Source organism: Enhydra lutris, unplaced genomic scaffold (assembly GCF_002288905.1).
Source record: "Enhydra lutris kenyoni isolate GAN:26980312 unplaced genomic scaffold, ASM228890v2 scaffoldscaffold13, whole genome shotgun sequence".
In the NCBI taxonomy this organism is placed as follows: domain Eukaryota; kingdom Metazoa; phylum Chordata; class Mammalia; order Carnivora; family Mustelidae; genus Enhydra; species Enhydra lutris.
The window spans coordinates 42,805,015-42,831,715 of NW_019154097.1; positions in this window are offsets into that span (position 1 = coordinate 42,805,015).

Genomic DNA, 26,701 nt, shown 5'->3' on the forward strand with positions numbered 1-26,701 from the left:
TCAAAAGGTAAATACAACAATGAAAATAATTTGTTCTGTATGGAACTCTGAGCCGTAAGTAAGAAAAAGGTGCGTGGATAAAAGGCAGGAGCAAAGAATTCACATAAAAGGAAATATAACTGTCTAAAAACCTACGGGAAAATATTCAACCTCAATTAGCAGTCCCTCCAAAAATGTACACTAGACCACAAGAGAGGCAAGAAGAGGAAATGGAAATGTCACAGGCCTTCGCAGCTCCAGGACCTGACTCGAATTCTAGCTCGGCCACTTCTGCAGCCGTGTATCTCCTCTCATGTATAAAATGAAGGAAATAATTAATACCTGGTGGAGTCGTTCTGAGGGTTAGAAATAATACATCCGGTAGTGCACAAGGCTTGGCACGGGCGGGCGGGTGTCTGATCGATGGATTTTCTTTTTCAAACAGAGAGAAGGAAGCAAGAGAGCAAGCAAGGGAGGGACAGTCCAGCTGGGAGAACAGGATACTCGACCATCGCTCAGAGCACGGCAAGTGTTCCAACAGGGCAAGGGCAAGGTGTCGTGATCGCACACGAAAAAGACAACCCAACCGTTGTTTTTGTTTTTTTTTTAAGATTTTATTTATTCATTTGACAGAGATCACAAGTAGGCAGAGAGGCAGGCAGAGAGAGAGAGGGAGAAGCAGGCTCCCCATGGAGCAGAGAGCCCAATGCGGGACTCGATCTCAGGAACCTGAGATCATGACCTGAGCTGAAGGCAGAGGCTTTAACCCACTGAGCCACCCAGGTGCCCCAACCCAACCCTTTCGAGGTGATCACAGGTCTTCCTGAGAAAGAGACATTTAAGCTGATGATGGATATGAACAGCAGAATCTAGAGAAAGGAGCTGGAGATTTTATTCTCCAAAGATGCTTACGTTACCTCCCGTCCCATACACATTTCTTTCTCGAGGCCTGGATGCTCACCCCTCCTGGAAATTGAGCCTATCCCCGCCCCTGAAACCCAGTAGGTTTGCAACTGTAGTTGGAGGGAGGCTGTGTGGCTTTTGCATTGAAGCCATAAAACACGAGACAGCTTCTGCCCGGTGCTCTGGACACTCGCTCTCGGAGCCGAGCCACCGTGCTGAGAAACGACCCGAGCAGCCCACGGAGAAGGGAGGCCCTGGCCACGAGCCCCGGCTGAGCCCCCGCCGACAGCCAGCCCTGCGAGCGCGTCGTCTTGAAGGTGATTCCTCTGGCGCTGGGTGAGTCGCCCCAGTGCACGCCCCACAGCCGAGATGAGCGGTCGGATCTGAGCTCTCCCCACAGGGCAGGCTCTTGAGCCACGGAAACGGCCGCTGTTGTTTTAAGACACTTAGCGTTGGGATGGTTGCCATGTGGCAGTAGGTGACCGGGAAAAGGAGGGGTGGGGGAAAGAGGGTGATGCACATGTCAAGAGAAGCATGTGCAAAGGTCCAGGGTCCAGGGTCAAGGTGGCCAAGTCCTGCTTGGAGTGGTGAGAGCGTGGGCTACGGAGGTAGACAGCAGCCAAACCTTCCTCCCTGGGACTCTGGCCTCCAGGAAATGGGGACAACAGAAGAGTTTTAGGCATGGGTTCTGTACACTTGTGCTTTTCAAGGACCACTCGGGTGGTCGCATGGTGGACAAGAGACAGCACGGGCGGCCATAGGCAAGCAGTCACAATCAGACAACTAGTAGACCCCGCACCCAGGCGCGAGAGAGGGAGAGATGCGTTTCCGCTGTGCCGCCCAGGGGGGAAGGGCTTCTGTGGAGATGAGCTGTTTTCCTTTCCACCACCGCTCTGAACACCCATGGGCCTGCCGGCTGTCTCCAGGCTCACGGGGCAGAGGGAGAGGATGTCGGCGGAAAAGCCACACCAACTGTCCACAGGTCGTGGGCTCCACCCGCATTCCCACCCTGAAGCTGTCCCTCGTTCTGAACCCACCTGCCCGGCCCCCGTCCCAGGCCCCTCTCACTCCCCTCGCTCTCCTCTGCCGCAGAGCAAAACTGGCTAGCACACTCTGCTAGATCTGTGTGCCACACACCAAGCTCGTTTGCTGTCTTCTGCTGGGGCAGTGCTGGGTTCTTGTCCAGCCTCTTTAAAGGGTGCAGGTCACGGAATAATAGGAAACCGAGGTCCCACAGCAAACCAGTGGAGGTTTGGCCTGGGGAAGGGGGTGAGGGGATAGAGGTGTGAAAGGAGCGGAGACGGTCCCCAGGAGGCCGCCCGCCGTGCGATGGTGGGGCCAGTCCCTGGGAACCTCACTGGGAGGCAGATGAACAGCATTTTCCTGAATTTATTTTCCCTCCTAAAGGTTCTCTCTGGTGACTCTTTGTCTGTCACTAGAAATCAAGTCCTAGTCTGGGTTATCTGCTTGCTGTCAAATTCCTGTTACCTGATTCACTGCTCTGAGCTGCCATGAGGAAACCCGTCAGTACAAGTTAGAAAATCCAGGCTCACATGAAGACAGCATTCACAGATACCGTCCGTGGAGAGCTATGGGTCAGGAGCCTGCAAAACCCTCACCTGTGGCCCACATTAAAGGATGCTTCTGTGACCAGTTCACGTCTCCCCTTCTTGTGGCCCGGCCTTCTCTTCCTCTTCCTCCTCCATCTCCTTCTTGCCCTCTGTGTCCTCCTTCATGTGGAATAGGTCTCCACAAACAGAGAAATGAAGCAAAGATTGAACTCTCTGAGGCTGCATTAACAGAAGCATAGATTGTAGAATGAAGGAGGTGAGAGTCTTACTGTTGTCTGCAATTTATTATTTTTTCTCCTGTCACAGGGTAGTGTACTAAATTCCGTTCCCATGAAAATCTGCCCCTGAGATAATGGAGGCCCCGGATACAACTGTGTTACTAAGAAAGGGTTATAGGAATAAAGGAAACCCTGGGGGAGGGGAGGGAGACCTCCAGCAAAAATTACATCCCATTGTAAACTGATGGCAACTTGGGCTGGGATGGGAGCAGTGACTAAAGTGAGACTCATTTTGAGATGGATGTAGACAAAGCAAAACACATCCAGAGATGGGAAAGTCTCAAACCCCCACAAGGCCTGGTGTTAACCCAGGGATGCTCAGGCTAGAAGAGCATTGCCTTGTGAAAATGTAAAAGCCACAGAAAAGAACTAGGACCAAAGAGGAGAAATTAGCGACTGACTAAGAGAGAGTTTTCAGCTTCATATAAGGACGAACTGTTTAATAGCACAGAACGTTCCTAAGAAGGGCAGCTTGCCTTATCAAGTGGTGAGCTCACTGTCACTAGAAGTGTGCAAACCCATACTGTTATGGAGAAGCCTCCGGGTGGTTGAAGTGTTTTATTTTGATTTTCAAGTCTTTTTTCCCAGCACTTAGAGCACTGTGCAGGATGATAATAAATGGTTCAGCCTTGATGGCAGAGTATGCTGGGTACTCTGTGAGTGAGTCAGGGGCCAAGTCAGGAGCTGGAAGCCACAGAGACGTATTCGTCAGAACTTTTCCTGTTGCAGGAGACCCAAATGCGCCTCGGCCTAGTTTAAGCACAAAGGAGGATTTACTGGTTCCCAGACTTGGAAGGGCAAGGGTTAAGGCCAACGTCAGGCAGGACTGGATTTGAGGACAGTAATGATACCCTGGGGATTCTCTCACTCCATCTCCGGCTCTGCTTCTCCATGGGTGTCTGCCTCGTTTCCCACTGTAGCAGGGGAGCCACACTCTCTGACCGCAACTTAGAATAAAAATGCCCAGGAGGGCTCTGGCTGGCCAGGCAGTAAAGAACCAGGTACTAGTCCCTCCAGAACCACATGACCGGAGAGGAGGGCAGGAGGGAGAGCTTTCCCAGTAGAAGAGGCGAGCTTCCAACCAGAGAAGGAGTCTGGGCAGCCAAAAACAAGGGTGGCTTCCCCTGGAATGCAAGCCCATCAGAGAGGCCCAGCCAGGGCTGGAGGCCCAGGGAAGACTTGGGAAGGAGGTGATGCTCACACAGGGCTTTGAAATACACATTTGTCGTGAACTGAGGACAGGGAGACGCATGGGGAAGGGGTAGGACCGACCAGAGAGCAGCAGGTTGGTGAGACTTAGGAAGTAGGTCACTCTGGCTCAAGGGTCGAGGGGGTGGGGAAGTGGATGGAGGGTTGCGGGGGGAGGTGGGAGGTAGGCAGGGGCCCCAGCTGAGGCACAGTACCAAGCTGGATTACATACGGCGTCCTGCAGCGATGAACACAGGAATCATCATGTCTGAGGGGTGGGCAGGGGCAATAGCCAGAAGTCTGGGTAGTGGTGGTTTCCCAGCCCCTAACTCCCACAAGTGGGAGGACCAGAACAGCAGCCATCCTTGGGGACGGGCTGGCAGGAGGCATGTGCCGGCCAGCCAGAGCCCACCAAGAGTGGAGGAGAGCGCTAACTTCTCCCCTGTGCTTGGTCCGCCCTACCCTGGGCTCCGGTGGTCAAAGACTACAGAGTCCAGTGGTCAGGCTTAGGGTGATCTAAGCAGACCACATCAGACTGGAGCAGTCTGTGGGAGGGCAGGGCCCCCCACATGCATGCATGAATGAATCCGTTAAGGATGCTTTGGGCTGCGAGCAACAGAACACATGACTAATGGGGACTTACACCGTAGCGCAGTAGTTAAATTCACAGAAAGCCTATATGGAGGAGCCTTCAGGGATGGCTGAAGAGCTTCACCATGTCAGAGTGCTGAGTCAACATCTCTTTCTCTAGACCTTCTCCTTGTGGTAGCAAAATAACTGCCACAGCTCCAGGCATCACATCCTTGCATCACCATCACCACCCAATCGAGAGAAGCAGAGAGAAGCCAGGGATGTAAGAAAAAAAGTGCTGCTCGCATGTTTCTCTTTCTGTCAAGAGAAGATGTTCTACTCGAAAGTCTGCTGACAGATTTCATTTTGGGTTGCATTGGTCAGACTCAGGGCCCTAGGCCCCCTTTGCTGCAAGAGAGACCTGATTGTGGGAAGCAAGACGAGGAGGCTGGAAACGGGTGTTGGAAAGGCATCAGCAGTGACCACTACGATTAAAAGCAGCACTGGTCTGCCCTTCCCCTGGTGTTCTGGGTTGAGTAGATGATGTGATTTCAGCTTGAGCTAAGCCCCACCTGGCACAAAGCTGAGACACAACGAGAAACCCCAAGCAAACAGCATCTCCTCATCACTCTGCAGTAGAACAAGCTGTGGGTGCAGATAACATGCAAAGGGAAGCCTCACGCGTACCAAGGACGGGCTCCCTGGGCTGGGAGAGCAGCCCTGCCACCATCTGGCCCAAGACATCCCCCACCTTCACACTTCTTCTCTAAGTTCTGCTCCCAGACTCGGGTGAATGCCTTTCCCAGTGCAAGTCCCACCCCCCAGGAAACCCTCCAGGCCTGGGCAAACCGGGATGGTTGATCGCCCTACTTGTTCCACACTGGCCAGGTCCTGGCCCTCTGAGATGGTCCTCGCTGTCCGAACCCGAGCTTACGTCATGTCCCATCTGCGACGTTCCTTGGGCTGCACGAGCCCTTGCTCCGCATTCCTCAAACTACCCTCTGTGAGCCACTGCTCTGCCCAGGCCTGAGCTGCCTGATGCGGTTCTTACAACAGCCTTATGAGACAGGCATTTAGTGCCCATTTTAAATAGGAGAAAACTGAGACCTGGAGACACCGGTGATTTCCCCCAAGGTCATAAAGCCAGTGGGTGGAAACGGGGAAGCGTAATACGAAGGTTTGGAGTCAGACACTTTTCTCTTAGCCACCCCGCCAGTGGATCTCAGACTTTCCGTGCGTATGAATTACCTTTGTAAACTAATCATCTTACTAACAATCAGGTTCCTGGACCTATGCCCCATAGATCCCGACTCGGTAGGTTTGGGGTGCATCTAACAATCATCCCCAGTGTTCCTCATGTCCGTGGCTGGGAGGCCTCACCCCTTCCAAAGACTCGGGTCCTGCTTCCTCCACAAAATCTTTGGACGAGTCCTCCTCGCCCCTCCCCCAGCATTTCCTGTCTGTACCACCCTTCTAGGTGGTTATTGCGACACTCACTGCCCATCTCAGATGCATACAAGGGCCTCGGGGACCGCCTTTGTCTTCTGTGCTGTCCTTTGTTCCCACAGTCCCAGCACAGTGCCAAGCCATGCAGGCATCGGGTAGATATCTTCGGTTTCGATCGATTTCACGGCAGCTCAAGGTACCTGGGTGATGCCTCCCCTTGACTAAAACCATGGCTTTTGAACGGCAGGCATTGTCTGATTAATGAAATCATCACAAACATATTGAGTTTACTTGATAATAAGTAATCCCAATCAATTGATAATGAAGTGAAAGACACAATCACTTAATTGAGAATAATTGGACTGAGTGACAAACTTGGGCTCCTGATTAAAATTAATTGTATTACTGAGACAACCTTGGAATTCCAAGCTCGAGTAATTAAACTTTTCTCAGGTAAGGGGTGATAAATTCTCCTGTTGGGCCGCCTAGGAGAAAGGGATCTGTTTATCGACAATTTTTAAACCAGAGGAAGGAAAGTGATGACGACGTTGCCTCTGGACAGACGCTTTGATGGAAAGCTACAGTTAGGTTAACATAAGTGGGAGAATGTTGGACCTTTCTCGAAAGAGAACCTTTTAATCTGGCAGCACTGGGGAGGCTTTACTAACACTTGAAGACTGGTGTCAAAGCAACACACGAACAGCCCTGTGGAATATTTATGGTCACCCGCTCAAGCCCCAGATGAGACTTTGCTTCCCATGCACTGTGTGGCCCCTTCCAGGGCTCCTGGATGTAACTGGGCCATCTGTCAGTTCTGTCACAGCTTCCGGGTCCGCACTGTGAAGGATCACCAGCAATCTTGTTCAGATGTAGGTGCTGATGCTGTAGCTCTAGGAGGGCATCAGCTTCTGCTTCTAGGTGATGGACCACACTTCAGGGAGCCCATCGTGCCAGACACCATGCTCAGCAGTCAGGTCTGTTCCCGCAACTTCCAGCAGCATTCCATGAGGCAGAGTTCCCACCTGTAGAGATCCTCTTGGCCAGAATTGCGTGAGTATTGAAGGTTACCCAGTAACTACACACAGTTCCCAAACAAACCACAGAAGCAAATTCCGCATCACACAGAGCTCCGATGAAGCTAGACTTCGTGAGTACCTGAAAGCCACTGAGAGGAAGGGAGAGCCAGGGAGAGTAATGCTAGCGTAAGGCCAGCAGAACCACAGGAAGAGGCCTCACGGCCCAGGGCCATCAGGAGAAGGCACTCCACTCATGAATTCTCTGTTGGAAGAGAGCAGACATACGGAGGCATATGTCTGGTATTCTGACTTTTTGAAGGACTGCCACGGGACTGGTGTCTGCCTCACCTGACTTGGAGCACTGAGAGGACTCAGTGACTTTGGGTGCCTGGGGACACTGATAACAACAACAACGACAACAACAAACCAGAAGTCTTGCTGCAACACCACCAGATAACCTGCAGAAGGACAGACAGACACCAGAGGGATCAGGAGAGCTCCTGGAAAAAACACCAGGAAAACTCTAAGTAGGCAACGCAGAACACCAAGACGTTATGCAGCCTTCCAAGATGGTTTTTGCAGGTCCCTAGCATCTCTAGCCAAGCTGAAGCGTGAGAGCCTTCCCCGTACAGACAGTCTGTACAGACTCGAGAGGTGGCTGTTATTCAAGTGCATGAAATACAGCAAAAAAAGAAAAGAAAGAAAGAAAGATAGAAACAGAGGGGAAAAAATAGAAAGGAAAAAGGAAAAAAAAAGAAAAATTACAAGGCACATGAAGAAACAAGGAAAGATGCCCCAATCAAAGGATCCGAAATAAATCTTGAGAAAGGGAGGGAGGGAGATCTCTGTGAAAAAAAAAATCCCAAAGAAAGGGAGATCTATGTGACAATAATTCAAAATAATTATATTAAAGAACTTAATACTCTACAAAGAACACAGACAACAAAATGAAATCAGGAAAATAATGCATGAACAAAAAGTGAATATCAATAAAGATACATAAACTTAAAAAAATAAACAAGTTCTGGAACTGAAGAACACAATAACTGACTTGAAAAGTACACTAGAGGCATTCAACATGGGGCTTGATCAAGCAGAAAAAACAATCAGCAAACTCAGAGGCAGGTCATTCGAAATCACTGAGTCAAAAGAACAAAAATTTAAAAATCATAAAAAGAGTGAAGAAAGTTGAAGGAACTAATGGGACACCATCAAGTAGACCAATAAACATATATGGAAGTTGCAGAAGGATAAAAGAGAAAGGGAAAGAGAACTTATTTAAAGAAAAAAGACCTGGGGTGCCTGAGTGGCTCAGTGGGTTAAGCCTCTGCCTTCGGCTCAGGTCATGATCTCAGGGTCCTGGGATCGAGCCCCATGTCAGGCTCCCTGCTCAGCCTCTGCCTGCCTCTCTGCTTACTTGTGATCTCTCTCTGTGTGTGTGTCAAATAAGTAAATAAATAAAAATTTAAAAAAATAAAGAAAAAAGACCTAAAAATTTCTCAAACTGAGGAAGGAAATGGACATCTGAATTCAAGAAGCTCAAAAGAGTCCAATGAAGATGAACCAAAGAGGCTCACAGCAAGACACATAATCAAACTGTCAGCAAAGACTAAGAGAGAACATTGAAAGCAGCAAGAGAAAAGCAACTCATCATGTATAAGAAATCTCCTATAAGATTATCAGTGGATTTTTCAGCAAAAACATTACAGGCCAGAAGGCAATGGATATATTCAAAGTACTGAATGAAAAAAACTGAATACTGTATCCCAAGAATACTATATCCAACAAAACTTTGTTTCAAAAATGAAGTGACGTAGATTTTCCCAGATAAACAAAAGTCGAGGAAGGTGATCTTCATTAAACCTGCCTCACAAGAAACGTTAAACACATCCCTGCAAGTTGAAATTAAAAGATGCTAGACAAAAACATGGAAGCATTGGAAAATATAAAGTTTACTGGTAAAGATAAATATATAGACAAATACAGAATACTGTACTATAATATCAGCATATAAAGCACTTTTAAATTTCGTATGGAATTTAAGAGATAAAAGCCTAAAAATAACTATCAAACTTATGTCCGTGGATACAAGATATGTAAAAATGTAACTTATAACATCAGTAACAAAATGGGAGGAGGTGGGGTGATGTAAAAGAGTAGAGTTTTGGTATATGATTAACTTGTTCCCGATTTAAAATGGATTGTTACAACTGTAAGGTGCCTTCTAGTAATAGCAAAAAAAAAGTGCATATAGAAGATATACAAAGAAAAAGAAAAAAATCAAATTGTGTTACACCTTTTCCCCCATGAAACCAATGAAACAGAAAGGAAAACAGCAAAAGGAAGAAGAGTCACAAAAAAGCTACAAGACAGAAAATAACTAACAAATGACAACAGTAAGTCTTTAGCGATCAATAATTACCTTAAATGTAAATGGATTAAAAAACAAACAAAAGACATACAGTGAATTTTGAAAGAAAAGAAAAAGACGCAGAGTCGAAACACTTAAGATATGTTCTCTTAACAAATTTCAAATATACAATATAGCATCCTTAACTATTTTCACCATGCTGCATTCATCTTATACCTTATTTGTCTTATAACCATAGAACGTACTCATCTTATAACTGAAAATTTGTATTTTTTAATGAAACTCACCCCATTTCTCCCACTCCCCAACCCCTGGAAACAACGATTTTACTTTCTCTTTCTATGAGTTCAACTATTTGTTTGTTCATTTACTCCATGTATAAGCGATATCCTAGAGCTTTTTTTTTTTTTTTTGGCTTATTTCTCTCATACGCACAAAAGTATGTGAAGTGATATACATGTTAATTAACTAGATGGTGAGAATCATTTCACAATGTAGGTGTATATCCAATCATCATATCATGCACTTTAAATATAATTACAAGTTTCTTTGTCAGCTATACCTCAGGAAACCTGGAAAAAAATAAGGAAATCTGCAATGTGTGCATTTACAAAAAAGCGTGGCTCAGTAGATTTTTAAAAATAAGATGCTATCATATACATCCAAGAGACTCACCTTGGCTGTAAAAATACACAGCAGCAGAAAGTAGAAGGATGGGAAATGTTTCCATGCAAAAGGCAACCGAAGGAGAACAAGTGGCCAGATTTGTATTAGACAGTATTGGCCATAAGCCAAAGTAGAATCTACCACAAGAGACAAAGAAGGACATTATGGAGGGATAAAAGATCAATTTACAGGAAAACATAATAATGAAGATATAGGTACCAACATCAGAGCACCCAAACATATGAAAGAAACAGTGACAATTTTGAAAAGGAACCAACCCTGCACGTGGCAAACATGGTGGGGACCTATGGTCAGAAACCGAGGTCACCAAGGTGGTGGGGGAAGGGGCTTCCTCCCACACAGAAAAACCTGTAATCAGAGTAAATATGATAGGCTCTCCGGAGCCCGTGACGTACCTTCTATGTAAATTACAAAACATGTCACGATTCTATTGGCTCTGTGTCGATGTAAAAAAAAAAAATCTGATTTTTCCCAAAGAGCAAATATGAAAACTTATCACGAGGGTGCCTACCTATCCTTTTCTTGCCACCCTTTACCATCCTTTGATAAAAAAACAAAAACCCTTCCCGTTCTACACTGAAGCTCAGGTCAGTCCAAGCAGAACTAGTCTGGTAAATTCGGTAAATTCAGTAATTCAGTAATTTGGTAAATTCAGTCTAGTCCCAAGGAAGGTACTCATGGCCTGAGCCTGGCTAGGACGCTCAGGTGGGATCCAGCACTCTCAGGTCGGTGGGGAGAAGGGGGCAGGAGGCTGTAGCTCTCAGGTTTATCTTTCTACCTTGTTTCCGGCCCAAGGCAAGCGGAGCAGACTGCCGTGGTTGCTTTCTTCGGATGGTCAGTTCCCAGCTTGCTCTGCTTCCCCCAAATCCCCAAGTGTGGGGAGCGTCTGAGCAGCACGGCTGACGGGAGCCAGTGCCCCTAACTCCTCATGTCCCCAGAGGCGGGAGAGCCCAGACTTCCAGCAGACTGGTTCTCACCTGGATTTTGAAACCCACATCCCACTTGAATTCCCTCTGATGGTCGTTTGAATAACAACGCATTCTACTAAGCCGGGCTAATGGCAAAGTAATCTTTCTCTTCCAGAGCTATTGCTGTGAAGGGCTTACCAAATAGGGTTTTTAAATAGCAAGAGAGCCAAACTCCATTTGGGAATTAATGTGTTTAAACCCAGCTGGAAAGATTCCTCTTTCATCCCAAGACAGAACCTGGAATTTGAAAGCCCCAAGGAGCTCCAGCCTCCTGGGCTTGAGAAACCAGAGGTCACCGCAGCGATGTCTCAGTAGCCAGGCCACCTGGCCCCCGGCTCCCAGCCCCCAGAGGTCTTCCTCCCTCCCGGTCGAAGAGCTCCCTCTTCCCTTCAGCTCCCTCAAGCCCCCAGATGTGCTCATCACCTTTGACCAACGGATCAGATCAAAGAGATAAACTGACTGGTGACACCCAAGTTTCTGGAGACAGGGCCTTAGAAGCAGCCTCCCCGTGAACCGGTGGCTGCCATGACTGCTGGCGCCATGTTTCTATCCCCAAGACACGTCCAGGCCTTTGGGTTCAGGTCGTTTCCACTACAGACTCTAGTTGGCTTTCTAGAATCAGGGGCTCCTCCCAACCCAGGAGGCTGGAAGTCTGGGCCACACAAGGACAAGGTCGGTGCACCTGTCATGTCCTCCAGCCATGCCAAGAAGGGCTCTGGCCAGAGGGAGCGGGTGTGGCTCACTTTGCCGGCACCCTGCTTCCTTGCAGGACCCCAGATTTTCGACCCACGTGGGAGTTTCCTCAGCTGCAGCTTGCGTGTTACAGACATGTGGGAGAAGCTGACGGAAACATCTACGGTTAACTGCCCGTAAACCCCAGAGCCGCAGCCCTGGTCCCCAGCTTGGCTCTTTCCTCTCCATCTCTGCAGTGGGTTTTCTGTCCTCCTCAGAGTTTCAATCCCCTCTCCCTCCCCCTGGCACCCCCAGCTCTCCAGTCTGGGGCCAGGCCTCCGGAAGCCCGGGGCAGCCCGCCCAGCCGAGCCCCGTCTTGGCATGTAAGGGAGAGCTTCGCGCCGGGTGTGCTGGAATGAGAGAGCCGTGCCCATGTCCTTGGGGAGAGCAGAGATTTATCAGGTAGAAAAATGATTGAATTCTTTTGTGTGTGTCTTTTTAAAACTGGATAAAATCACCTCCAAATTATGCTGGCTTTCAGAAGCTGGAGGGAAGAGGAAATTGAGTATGTGCTTTTCTAAGTTCTGGGGTATTGATTGGGGACTAATGGAGGGAAATGGATAATTGGCTAATTGATCAGGCAATTTATATCCTCAAACAATCCCCAGGTCGCGGGGGGCCCCCCTGCTGGAGACGGCCAGTTTCCTTATTAGATCCGTCAAGATGAAGAAGGCTGGAGACCTCGGTCCGTGTCCCCTCCGGTATCAGAGTCCCCAAGACCACTGGTCAGTTTGATGACGGTTTAGAAGGACTCACAAAGCTCAGAAGACCTGTTGCACTCTGGGCTTCCGTTTACTGCAGCGGAAGGATGCGACGAAAACCAACAAAGGACAATGGGACACGCGGCAGAGCCCAGGCATGATCTTTTCGATGTTCCCTTCCAGGGACGTCATACAGACAGCACTCCGCGCTCCCGGCAGAACGTGTGGCAGCAGGACGAATGCCCACCAGCCGGGGATGCTCACTTGGGACTTGGCGTCCCGTGTTTTTATTGGGGGTCACGTAGGCGTAAAGCACCCCAAGGGCTGGCCTTGGCTGTTGAGTGTCCAGCCTCCCTCCCAACCGGAGTCAGGCTGATGATGGAGTGTGGCCCAGGCCCGCAGGCCTGCAGAGACGCGTTTAGCAGAAGATGCCCGTGGCTTAGCCCTTACCTCGGGTCAAGGCCAAGTCCTGAGATGGGGAACACAGTAGGCTTTGGACAACCTGGGCTAATGAGTTAACCCTTTTCTGCCTGGGAGCCGTGACAGCCGGGGCGGGGGAGAGGAGATTTCTGATTCACGAAACATGATTTTCTCATCTTTTTTGTAAATCCTCTGTCAGTTCTGTCTCCCTAGACAGAACTAGTCCGTTGACCATACTGAATCATTTCTGCAAGGTTTGCCAACAATAATTAAAAAAAAAAAAAAAAGGCAAAAAACCACAAACTTCATTTCAGAGCAGTTTAGATCTCACATGAAATTGCCAAGAGATGGGGACCTGGGGGGCTCAGTGGGTTGAGCCTCTGCCTTCAGCTCAGGTCATGATCTCAGGGTCCTGGGATCGAGCCCCGCATCGGGCTCTCTGCTTGGCAGGGAGCCTGCTTCCATCTCTCTCTCTCTGCCTGCCTCTCTGCCTGCTTGTGATCTCTGTCAAATAAATAAATAACATCTTAAAAAAAAAATGCCAAGGGAGTTCCCAAATCCCCTTGCCCCCAGGTTCCCTACTGTGAACGTCCTACTTCAGAATGCTACGTGTGTTCCCATGAAGGAACCACGATGAACTTATCATGATTACCTGAAGGTCATACTTCACTCAGATTTCCTCAGTTTTTACCTAATGTCCTTCTTCTGTCCCAGGATTGCATTCAGGATGCCACATTACAGTTAAAGATTTTATTTATTTGACAGAAAGAGAGAGAGAGAAAGAAAGAGCACAAGCAGGGGGAGCAGCCTGCAGAGGGAGAAGCAGGTTCCCCGCTGAGCAGGAGCCTGACACAGGACTTGATCCCAGGACCCTGGAATCATGACCTGAGCCAAAGGCAGACGCTCAGCCATCCGGGCCACCCAGGCGTCCCGACCACATCACAATTACCCATCATGGATCCTTAGGCTCTAGGCCATGACAGTCTCTCAGACTTCCCTTGGTCTTGACGACCTTGATAGTTTCCAAGAACACCAGTCAATATTTTTCCTAACGTTCCTCGGTTGGAATTCGTCTGTACTTTTCTCATGATTAGACCGGCGTTGTGGGTTTTTGGAAGAAGTCCGAGTATAGAGTGTGACCCTCACCACGTTACATCAAGGGAACACACCGTCAACATGACGTAGCACCGTGATGTTAAGCTTGGTCATCGGCTGAGGAAACCCTGGTCAGGTTTCTGCCTATCAAGTGGCTCTTCCTCTTTGGAAGGACGTCACCAAGTACCCCACACCCAAGGAGTGGGGGGCTATGCACCCCTTCTGGAGAATGGGGCATGCGCACACATTATTTGGAATTCGGAACGGAAGAGTTGACTCTCCTCTCCCATTTATTTTTAGTTCAATCGTTTATTGACTTATACCAGTATGAACTCAGAGATATTTGTTTTATGCTTGTGTTACAATCCTGTACTATTTTGTTTGTTTTCTTGCTCAAATGGTTCCAGCTTTGGACTTTGGGAACTCTTTTATTTAGTCTCTGTGGACCTTGTGGCTTACCCCCATTGTTAGGGGTTTTGTGTTTATTTGTTTGTTTGTAGCATTTCTTTCCTTTCTGCTAGAAGAAGAGGCTTTGGGCTCATCTCATATATTTCTTGCCTCCACAGAATCAGCCAGTTCTCCAAGGGGTCACCATTTTTAACCCTGTACCTGTCATCCTGAAATTGCTGGATGTCCTATGGAAAGGTGCCTTAAGACCATGTAATCTATCCCCCCCAAGTCATGGATGGGGAAACTGAGGCTAGAAGGAGGTGGGTAGACACTGGCCACCATCCTGTGTCTCCAGGTGGACTGGTCTTCCCACCATTCCGTGATAATGTCCTTGCCTCATTTTTATCTGCAGATGTAGAACAAGAAAAGATTGGGTTGCCTCCAAGACCGCTCCTGGAAATTGCTTTCTGGAATAAATTTTTATTAGAACTTGCCTTCATGTTATTTTCCTTTTCTCCAAAAGAGTCGAGGACTGAAATAAAACTTCTGGTTAGTGAAAACACCCAGCAAACGCCGCTGCTGCTTAATGAAAGTCTTGCTGGATATGCTCAAAGCTAGAGCCCTCTGATGAGCCAATTTAATACTGTGCCTTCTTCTATACAGGCATTTGGTTACATTTTCTTTTTATAAAGCCATTAAATGTTTGATAATAATTGTTCCCATGGATACTGTAAATTTCATTTTCTTAGGAAAACACCCGTTCTTGCATTTACTAATATATTTACTGCATAATTTATTTTAACGCTGAGGGATGTAGGGAAGGCAAAAAGCAGACAGGATTCTAGAAGGACGCCGTTCCGTGATCCGGACAGCATAGGACAACCCAAGGCCCCAACCTGGGCTCCAGGATAGGAAGACTATTAAGGGGTGAATGGAGGAGCAGCCTGTGGACAGGGCAATCATCCAACCTGAACCAAACCTGTACTTTGATGGGGATCCTCCTTGGGTCATTCAAGAAAAACAAGACCCCCAGGTAGTATGGCCAGTGTGATTGTGAGTAGCTCATCACGATGTCTCGACTCTTTGGGGGATGAACATGAAAAGGTTTCATTTTCCCAAAAACTGTGCTCTGGGAGTCCCCTGACCGGCTAGATTCCTGTAATGACAGTGTGACTCTGTAAGGTATCTATCTGACTTATGGGAAGAGCTTCATTTGGTTTTTAAGATTTGATCTTGTTCATTTTATGACCGTAATTTCATGTTCTATTCAAATGCCTTAAAGAGCTGTTCCTCTCACCCCTCCTCCTACCCAACACTGTCTCTAGCGACTGCGTGTCTTCTCTCTCCCTCTCTCTCTCTCCCTCCCCTGCTCTCTCTCTCTCTTTCTCTCTTCTTGTCTCTGTCTTTTCCCTCTTCCCTGCTCTTGCTCTCTCTCTTTCTGTCCCTCCCCTTCCCTGCTTTCTCGCCCCCCTTCCTTCCTCCGTCCCCTCCTCTTCTCTTTCTCTCTCCTTCCCTCCCCTGCCTCTGCCTGTCCCCCAGGAGTCCTCCCCTCAGGGTTCCTCTCTCCTCACCCACACTTCCCGTGGTGGTGCTATCTATGTTTCAGAGAATGATCTTCAACAAAATCTTCTGCCAAGTTCCTTCTACCCAGCGTGAACTCTTGCCCTGCCGAGCGGTGGGCACATAGGTAGCCTCCCGCCGGCACCCTGTCCCAGCACCAGCTTCTCTCTCTCCAGTTCCCTTGTCTCTGCCCCAGCAGCAAACAGGATTCAGACCAGACATGACGGTGGAGTCCAGTGTGGGAGGGTCTCGTGCCCCGGTCTCAAAGCATGGTCCTGGGATGAAACTCCCATGTCCCAAAGAAAAGGCAGGGCAGGGATGTCCTCCTCACTCCGTCTGCCTTCTCTGACCTTGCCTGTGATAATGGAGAGACCCCACTCTCAATGGCACGGGGACTCCCCTGTCACATCCCTCTGGGCAGGAAGAACTCTCCATCATTCCCTCCCCATCTTGGATCTGGGGCCATCTCCGTGGATATTAAGGACATGTGGGGACCAAGGCCAGCACGGAGGTTCTCAAAGTGTGACCCCAGGGTCACCGCTGCAGCACCCCCAGGGAACCTGATAGAAATGCCAGTTTTCAGGTCCCACCCCAGATCTCCTGAGCCAGAAACCCCCAGGGGGTGGGGCCAGAGTCCTGTGTTTTAACAAGCCTTCCAGGTGATTCGAACCAGCTCTGCTAACGCGTGAGCACTGTTGCTCCCAGGTGCCAAGGATCTCCCCCCTTTATTTTTCAGCCGTGCCTCTGAGCCTATACATTCAACTTTAAATCCAACTTCCAAGCTGTTGAAGTGACTCTCTAAGTTCCTATGGCTACTTAGTAGCCCTGTTTGAAAAGGTGGCGTCTACACTGGAGGCTAGTGCTCTCTCGCGACCTCTAGTGGAGCCGTGGCCGCAGTGCAAGGGGAGCATCCGCTCCAAACCCACGGAAGGAAAGTGGTTTCTTCTACTCAGAAGTCTTCTGACACCAGATGTTCGGGCTTTTCCACAGCAAGCAGTTCTCCCATTCTTGGCAGACCACAACTGGATGTCCTACAATTTAACTCAGTTCTGGCACGAACTGCCCAGGGTCAGCACAGAACCCCAAGGTTAAGGGCTCCATCCCACAAGACTCCATCCCCCCCCACCCCAGCAGACCCCCGCCCCCACCCTGAGACACCAGTCACTAGTCCCAGCCACAATCCCCTCCTCAGGTTTAAAAATTTGCTAGAACAGCTCACAGAATCCAAGGAAACCGTTTCTTCGTTGTTATCAATTTATTACAAAAGACATTTTGTTTTCTTAAGAACATATTTATTTGAATGAGAGCACATGAACAGGGGGAGGAAGAAGCACACTCCCCACCAAGCAGGAAGCCTGACCTGGGGCTCAAGCCCAGGGCCCTGACATGATGACCTGGGCCAAAGCCAGACATTAACTGACTGAGCCACCCACGCACCCCTACACGAGGTAGTTTAAAGACACAAATGAACAGCCACATGGAGAAAGGCAGAGGGTGAGGTCCAGAGGGTCCCGAGTGCGGGAACTTCTGTCCCCATGGGGCTGGAATGGGTCACCCTCGGGCTAAAATCGCAGGGGAGGGCTGTTCACCGATCCTGAACTCTCTGAAACCCTTCGGGGTACGGTTTTGATGGAGGCATTACTGGCTAAGCAGGACTGATTAAGTCATTGCCCTTGGCAATCAAGTCAATCTCCGGCTCCCCTCCCTGGCCCAGAGGTGGGGTGGGGGGAGGGGGTGCTAAGAGTCCCAACTCTCTAATTACATGTTGGGCTCCTCTGGCAATCAGCCCCCCATCTTCAGGTGCTTCCCAAAAGCCACCTCATTAAGATAAAAGATGTGTGGTTGCAAGGGGCTTGTTACGCATCACAAAAGATGCTCCCTTTAATCGCTCCAGAGCTGCTTCAGGAGTGGGCAGAAACCAAACATTTTAATGGAAGAAGCTCCCATTGTTCTTATCAGTTAGGAAATTACAAGGGTATTAGGAGCCCTGGCCAGGAGCCAGGGACAAAAGACCAAAATAATGTATTTCTTTTTAGACACAGTATCACAACACACTGTCAGGGTTCATCAGGCTGAGCGTCAACAGAAGCTCCTGGCTCGAAGGGATTCAGCGGGGACCCATCCAAACCACAAAGCCTGAGAGCGTGTCCCCGAGGACACGCAGGGGCTCCTCCCCAGGAGAGGCTGGCCACCAGATGTCCCCAATGCAATCGGCAACACGAGAAAAAGAAACCGTGTGCTGAGCCGGGAAATTAATCAGGTCACACTGAACTGTTAACATGGCGTTGGCTTCACACTCACATTAGGGGAGAACAAAGGAACCCCTAGAGTTTAAGTGACTCGTTCAGAGTCCCCTGGCCAGAGCTTTGCTTACGAGGATCCTGGGCTTCCTGGGATTTCTAGAATCCTCTCCAGCACACCATGGTGTCGTTTTAAGAGTAAACCAAACCAAACGAAACCCGTTTAACCCGTTTCTAAAATGTTTTCCTGCCTGTGAACGATCCATGTGAACCCAGCAGGTGCACCAATTGGGGGTTTACAACGCAGCTGGCCAGCAGAGAAGCCATTTGTGACAACACATGTCGTGCTGAGACATTTGCCTGTCCCCTGCATTTATCCCGGGCTGTGAGTGGCTCCAGTGGTCTGTGGGCTGCCCTGACAAAGTGCCCCGGATTGGGGGGCAGGGGGGCGGGCTTAAACAACAGAAATGAATTTTCTTAAACTACTGAGGCTGGGAGTCCCAGATCAAGGTGCGGGCAGGGTTGGTTTCTCCAGACGCCTCTCTCCTTGCCTTGCAGAGGGCTGTCCCCTCTCTGTGTCCTCACACTGCCTTCCCTCTGTGCGTGTACCCCCCCCCCCGCCGCATTCCCTCCTCTCCTTATAAGGACCCCCGTCCCATCAGATCATCCCCTCTTACGACTCATTTCATCTAACTTATCTATTTAAAGTCCATATCTGCGAGTGCAGTTCCACTGGGGGTTAGTACTTCAACCTGTGGATTTGGGGGGAGGACACAATCCAGTCCAGAACAGGGGCAGAAGCAACAAAGACAGAGCTCAAACTCCTCTGGCCAACCCCCACCTCACCCTGTAGGGACGGCTCAATGTCCCTGTATCCTGGTGCCCTCACTCACTGGGCCTCTCTCCACCTATCCCCATCCTTTACCTCCATAGCACTTAGCCTAACCATAGTCACGTCTTTATGAGCACGAGTGTTCATCTATTGTCTGCTTCGGGGCCTGTCTGCGTTGTTCCCTGCGGCATTCCCAGCACTTGGCAAAGTATGCAGCGCATAGCAGGTGCTCAATAAATACTTATGGAATTAATTAATTAATCAGTGCTTACTTCTGTGTTAAAGAAAAAGTCCGAGCCTCCACCTTGGCAACATTTGGGTTAGATGCAACTAAAAAACACAAAGAGTTTCTTTTTTTTTAATCCTCAAGCATCATTTTCCAATAACTTCAGCCGGTCCAGCATCCGGCCCCATCTCCTACCTGACAAATGCCTAAGTGATGGACAGTTCGAGAGAGAGGACAGTGAGAGCAGATCAATGATTCTGTAATTTGATGTTGCAGACAGAACATCAAAGGACAGTCTGAATTCGGGGCTGGGGTGGCAGTGGGAGCCACAGAATTACAGAAAGCCACGACGGGGACATGGCTGATGTGGGGAGGGGTCTGAGTGTGATGTTGGGGACATGCCACCTTCCTAATGAAGCCGCCCACCCTGGGCAGTCCTGCTCTGCCCACCTTGATGCCCAATTCCTCCGTGGGATTAGGTGTGTTCTGTTGTCCCCCCACCACCTGGACAGACAGACATCAGCTGATACACCTTTTGTTTTGCCCTTGGGCGTTCTGCCTTTACTAGGACTCCTCTCTCCAAAAGCCTCTCTTGGATACAACTCAGTGTCCTTGCGGTCATTAGCATTGTGGCCAGTCCCGACGTCAGTGCACACACGGTGCAATTTTTACCACGCAGAACAATGCCTTTAATGGTGTGGCACCAGCGATCCTTCTACGTTCCTCTCAGGGGGGTCAGAAACCCAGCAGGCTCAGGACCACTGGTGCCATTTGGTTAGAAATGCACTATTCCAGGAGCCCCCCCTCCCCAGCCACAGAATCAGAACCTGGATTTTCAGCATCTGCAGGAGACTCATAGGCAGATGGAAGTTTGAGAAGCTCTTCCCCAGAAAGTTCCCCGCATGCGGTTTCTACTGATGACGGCATCGCAGAATGAGCGCACCATGGGATCCCACCACTCCCTTTGGGGGGGGCGGGTAGGGCACCAGGTTTGATGTACTGCTCCCCGCTAGTGTAATGAAATAATATAACCAGAAACGGTATGTCCAGGATCTCTCATGTTTGTCTAATCATTAAAGATTTTTAATGGGGGGAACTTTCTCACCAAAAAGTAATGAGCTTAGGTATCATTTAAATCTCCCATTTTGGAGGCAAAGTAACAGTTTGACTCCTGGTCAGGTAAAAGGCGTTGGCGCCTGAATTGGGACCCAAGGTACGTCGTTATCTTCCTCCCAGGGTCTAAGTGTAAACCCCGAGGAGACTCTCACGACAGAGAAGGCACGGAGACATCCCCTGGAGAAGCTCAAGGTCATCTGGGCTCGTGCCACATTGTTTCAGTCTCTTTGACAAGTTTATCAAATCAATACTCATCTTCCAAGATCACAGGATCACGTGACAACAGAGCTGAGGTTGCCGCACGGTGTGGATTGTGAAGTAGTCATTCGGCTTTTTCTCCGAAAGCCCTTTCCGTGTCTTTACCCAGTTGAGATCCACAGAAAGCCCCTTGGAGCGAACTGGTGAGCATGGGTGGGGGCGGCGGTTGGAGGCAAGCTTGGAGGAATGTCCACAGGTGTCCCCAGAGAAGGTCTGAGGAAACAGGTCTGTGAGCCTGAGACCCTGAACTTCCGTTTGGCCCGGAGCCCTCTGGCCAGGATTGGAGACGTCCCCATGGGAGACGGTCTAACATGGTGGTCAAGGTCACCTGGGGCAGATCCTGGGTGATTCCTGTGTGAACTGGGGAAAGTTACCACTGTGGAGGATGAGAAAATTAAGGCCATCCCACCTCAAGTTTAGCTGATGTGGGAAACAGAGGGAGAAGAAAATCATTAAAATTCCACACCTATTGACAAGACCTTGAAACAGACAGAGTGGCTGTCCCCTGGGGACTTAACTGCCCTCACCTTGAGATTTTGCTAAGGACAATCCTAGCCTGACCGACCCCCTACCCCGACAGGTCCGACCAGAATCCTGTAAGTCTACTCTAACAATTCCTTTAGGAAACTTTATTTCTAAACCTCCAAGATAGTGTCGAGAATCATTCCCAAGTATATGACCCACTGATACACATCTAAAGGGTCTCACAAGAAGATTTTTTTTAAAGATTTTATTTATTTATTTGACAGACAGAGAACACAAGTAGGCAGAGAGGCAGGCAGAGAGAGAGAGAGAGAGAAGCAGGCTCTGCACTGAGCAGAGAGCCTGATGTGGGGCTTGATCCCAGGACCCTGGGATCACGACCTGAGCCGAAGGCAGAGGCTTAACCCACTGAGCCACCCAGGCGCCCCCACAAGAAGATTTTTATTATTGGTAATGAATAACCTTTTCCTCAGACAAGAGCTAGCCTCTCAAGGTCCTGGAGACCTCACTTCCAGAATTCCTTAGAGACTTACATCATCCATAACCCCCTTTGTCCTCACCCACCGCCGAGTCCACCCCTACTCTGCCTTTAAAAACTCTGACTGTAATCTGGCTCGGGGTCCAAGTCCCTACTCTGCTGTGTTGGGTATACTTGGGCCCAAGCTTAAGCTTGTCAAATAAGCCCTCCTGTGATTGCATCGGTGCTTGGCTCCTTGGTGGTCTCTCAGACGCGAAAACTCGGGCATAACAAACACCAGGCTCCGGGCCTCAGTTTCCTCCTCTATTAAACAGTCCAAGCATCAGAGAGTTGTTAGAGAATTTCACTCATTCATTCATTCACTCATTCATTCATTCGTGAAGACAATGCCAGGCACGTACAAGACGTCATTCGACTTTTATCATTATTATTATTTCACCAAGAACTTTATTCACTAGACTTGAAGCCCTGAGGGTTTCAACCAGTTTGTCTTGTCCTTGGGGTCCCCAGGCCTGCCAGGCTGCTGCACCCGATGGGTGCTAAACGAGTCTTCAAACCAAGGATGTGGGATCATGGGTTGCTCTGGCTGAGACGATCCTGGGGATTTCTTCTAAGCACAGAGGAACAAAAGGGAGGTAATAAACAAAAGGAAGTCCAGGGGAGACCCGCCATTAAAAATAACATGTATTCATTGAAGCAGGACGCTTTGCAAAAAGGCTTGGATATCACGAGTCCAAAGAGGAGCTTAAGACAGAGCGAGGGGCCAGGGGTACGCACAGAGTGGGGGTGACCTGTGCGGAGCCTCCACTCCGTGGAGGGGGAAGGAGAGAGAGAGCAGCTGGGGGGCCCTGGACCCCAGCCGACAGCCGGGGGCACAGATGGGCGGCCCGAGCGCCCGCCCTCTCTCTCTCCCCCAGGATGGTACCCCCCACTCTAGCCTGTGCTACTGCAGTCAGTCGTGAAGTCGGCGGTGCGGTTGGTGCTAGGAGTCCCTTTACACGGCGGTAGCTGTGTGGGAACCTGGTGTGATTCAGCAGAGGAGGGAGAGCCACCTGTGGGCACAGCCCCAAGGATGACACGGTCCTGGTGCAGCCCGAGCCCTCTCCCGAGCTTCTCCCTCTTCAGCCCTTAGCCCCGCGGGGCTCCACGTCCCCCTGAGATGAGTGCGGAGTGGGGAGGGAGGTGGCCATGGTCAGAGGGACGGATGTACGTCCCCCAAATCTGAGATGTGAAGAACTCCTGGTGGAACCGCCCATCGGAGAAGCATCCAGGAGGGGGCATACCCTCCAGAGGCCACCTCCTGTCCCCATCCGGTTCTGTTTCTGCCTCTCCAGCCTCCCCAGGACCAGTCTCAGCAGCTCTGCGTGAAGTCCAGCTCTCTGCCTCCAACTCTGTCAGAACTCGGGGTGCTTCAGACATGGGGCCCCAAATGCAAAGAAGGTGTTCCCATGTGTGAAAGCAGTGGAGGGGGGGATCTCTGTCACTCCCGGAGATGCCAAGAGGAGGCTGGGGGCATCAGTAGGGCAAGGCGGGGCGGCTCCTGGGGCAACTCATAGGTACATTGAAGGGGGACCCATTCTGAGCCTCCAGTCCTGATTGTCTTTGAGGCACACTCTCTGCTTCCCCCAGGCCTGAGCGGAGCCCAAGATAGCAGAGCGCAGACAGCCTGGGAATGAGGGTACCATCAGCGCCTCTGTTCATTCCCCGCCCCCTTAATTCTGGTAAAATACACACAACAGAATTTGCCCTTAGTGACATTTGGTGCATTCACAGCATTAGCCGCACCACTCACTTCTTCCAGGACATTCCCATCACTCCGAAAGTAAACCCCATACCCATTAAGCAGTCATTCCCTATTATCCGCCCCCCGTCCCACGCCCCCCCACCAGTCCCAATAACCTATCATCTGCTTTCTTTTTTTTTTTTAAGGTTTTATTTGTTTATTTGAGAGAGAGACAGAGAGAGTGTGAGAGGAGAGTCAGAGGGAGAAGCAGACTCCCCGCCGAGCAGGGAGCCTGACGCGGGACTCGATCCCGGAACTCCAGGATCATGATCCGAGCTGAGGGCAGTCACTTAACCAACTGAGCCACCCAGGCGCTCCTATCATGTGCTTTCTGTCTCTGTGGATTGACTCGATCTGGACATTCCACGTACAATAAGTGACATTTGGGTCTGGCTTCCTCGAGCCTCCTAACGTGTCCCACGTCATCCATGCTGTGGCACGGATCAGGTCTCCGCTCTTTTTAGTGGCCGAACAGTATTCCAGCATGTGGACATACTGAATTCTGTTTATGCACTTGTCGGTGCCCGCGCATCTGGGCTGTTCCCACCCTCTGCTCCTGTGAGTAACGTTACTGTGAGTGTTTGCGCACAAGATCTGTTTGGGCGTCTGTCTTCAAGTCTGGGGTCTACACCCAGAAGAGCCATTGCTGGATTGGGTGGTAATTCTGTTCCCATTTTTGAGGGGTCACACGTTTTCCACAGACCTGTTTTTCAATCATTATTTCTTTCTTAAGACTCACCCCAGCGTTCTGCTACCTGCAGCTAGGGGTAGGGGCAGCTCGGGGCAGACGCCGTGCCAGCCCTGGGTCGGATTCCCACGAACTCTAAGGCAAGGATGAGTAACCTCGTTATACAGATGGAGGGAAACTGGCCCAGAGAAGGAGAGAAAATGTCTACCTGCCTCTCACCCACCTTTGTACCTCTCCTTCTTCTAAATGTCTCCGTGACCTCCTCGTGGAGGGATTGAGGGGAGGGAGAGGGAGAAGAGTGGAGCAGCTGTTCTGATTGGGAAGACCCAGATTGGCGGTGAGGGGGATGACCCGACTGACATGATGGTTTCTCAGCGATGACCTCAGTATTTTCAAAAACAATGATGCGTCTGTCCGTCGGCAGGTGGATGGATAGAAGATATGATGTGATATACGTACAGTGGAATTGGACTCAGCCATCAAAAAGAATGAAATCTTACCACTTGCCACGACGTGGATGGAACTAGAGGGTATGAGGCTGAGCGAAATAAGTCACAAATACCATATGATTCCACTCATGTGCAGAATATAAGAAAGAAAACAGGTGAACCCAAGGGAAGGGGAGGAAAAGTAAGATGAAAACAAAGCGAGGGTTGCTGGAGGGGAGGAGCGTGGGGGACGGGGTCACTGGGTGATAGGCATGAAGGGGGCACGTGACGGAACAAGCACTGGGTGTTCTATGCAACTGTGAATCACTGACCTCTACCCCTGCAATGAATAATACACTATATGTTAATTAAATTGATTTTAAATTAAAAAAAAAAAGTGTTGCATGCTCTCTTCTCTGATAACAAAGCAAGAAAACTAAAAGCAAATACTGTGTGTTAAGTAAAACCTCCCCCAAACAGTGAAAATGTTTAAGGGTTCAATTCTCACGGGAACACTGGTCTGGGGGGAGCCTCAGGGGCCCCCAGCCAGGCTGGATGGGGGCATCTGGGAGATCCCGGGGAGCCCAGAGGCCCCTTTCTGCACAGTCTTGAGGACCGACATGCATTTCTGTACAAGCTTTCCCAAAACTGGTTCCCATGACTTTCTCCCATCTTGTCAGGGCCACAGGCATGGGCGGGTCCACAAGAATGAGCCATCGACCAGGCTGGGCTGGGACATTTAAGGGCTCCCGGCGCAGTCACCCGGAAGCCGGAGTCTGGTGCCTCCTGAATGAAGCCGAACAGATTCGGGAACTGATCTGTGAAGGAAGTCGGTAAAACCACAAAACCATCTGACTGTGGGAGGATTGAGTGCAGGCACCCCGGGGACACAGGTGGGCGGGGAGATGCACGGAGAGCGGCAGGACCGCGGAGCTGGCTGTCCCCGGGGGCCTGCACGCCTGGAGCAGGAAGCCGTCTGCGTAGATGCCAGCTGCAGCAGCCACCGCTTCCGTGCACGCACATGTGACCCCCGGCAGGCCCCGTGCCCCGAGCTTCACGGGGACTCCTGAACTCCTGCAAACAGCAGTCCTATCCGGTCTGCACTGTTCTTTGTCCCACCAGGTGGAGGAGAAAAGTAAACTGAGGCATGAAAAAGGTCACGAAGCTTGTCGATGGTGGAGCAGGTGCCCGGAGCCGCCCTCTAGGGGAGCCGCAGCCCTGAGCCCCAGCCAGGAGGAGTGAGGCTGCCCAAGCCCCACCTGTACCCCCCGCCGCCATCATCTTGTCCTTGAAGATGCCAGCTGGAAGGAACTTGGCTGGTCTCGGAGGGAGGGAGCGCAGACAATGAAAGGCCACCTGCCCTGAAGCGGGGACACTCAGGCCTCGGGCTGCCCTGGGGCGCAAAGCCACGCCAGGTGCCAGGTGACTGGGGGAGGAGCCTCCGGTTAGCTCCGCTACCTGAGGACAAAGGGAGGGAGCCCCCACCGCCACTGCAGGCCCACACGAGACTGAGCTGGGCAACTCGATCTTCTCCTGTCTGCTGGGTAGTCCTGAAGCAGCGAGATGGGGAGGGCAGAGCCAGGGAGGGGTCCCTCTGCCTGAGCCCCGCCCCCAGCCCTACTCAGACCACAGTTGGGACATCTGTCTCCTCACCCACAGGCTGCATTACGGGGCTCCCTCCAATGCCCTAGGTGGAGACTTTGCTCCTCTTTTGTTCCCTTCAATGCCTGGGCACCTGGTCACGGCAGCCAGTCTCCTTCCTAAAGACCCCACATGTGGGGCGCCCGTGGGGCTGGGGGCCCTCTCAGCAGCCCCAAACCCTACTACAGCCATTCCATGCCCTCATCTCCCAGGCCACAGAGCCACCCACGGGAAGATCTGACTGGAGACCTTCCCCGTGGACATGCTCCCCGTACCGGAGGCTCCATGGGAGCAGGGAGCCCGGCCACCCTGGCACCCGCCCTCATGGGAGGCAGAAGCAGCCATCGAGTCTGTCGGTGGGGTAAGGCATAGGCTCTCACACCCGCCTACCCACGGGCTCCTGCATTTAAAGAGGCTCGTTGTGTGGCTGTGGAGCATGGGCTCCAGGGTCTGCCCGCCACGAGCTGACTTCCACCAAGTTATTTAACCACTCTGCGCCTTGGTTTACCCCGCTGCACAATAGAGGTGATGATCCACGTCTAGCGTAAGGTGGATGTGAAGATTCCGTGTTAGCGCAGACAGAGGGCACTGGGCCAGCCGGGTACCCCCACGCAAGAACGAAGCTGACAGCTCCCTCCCAGCCGAACACAAAA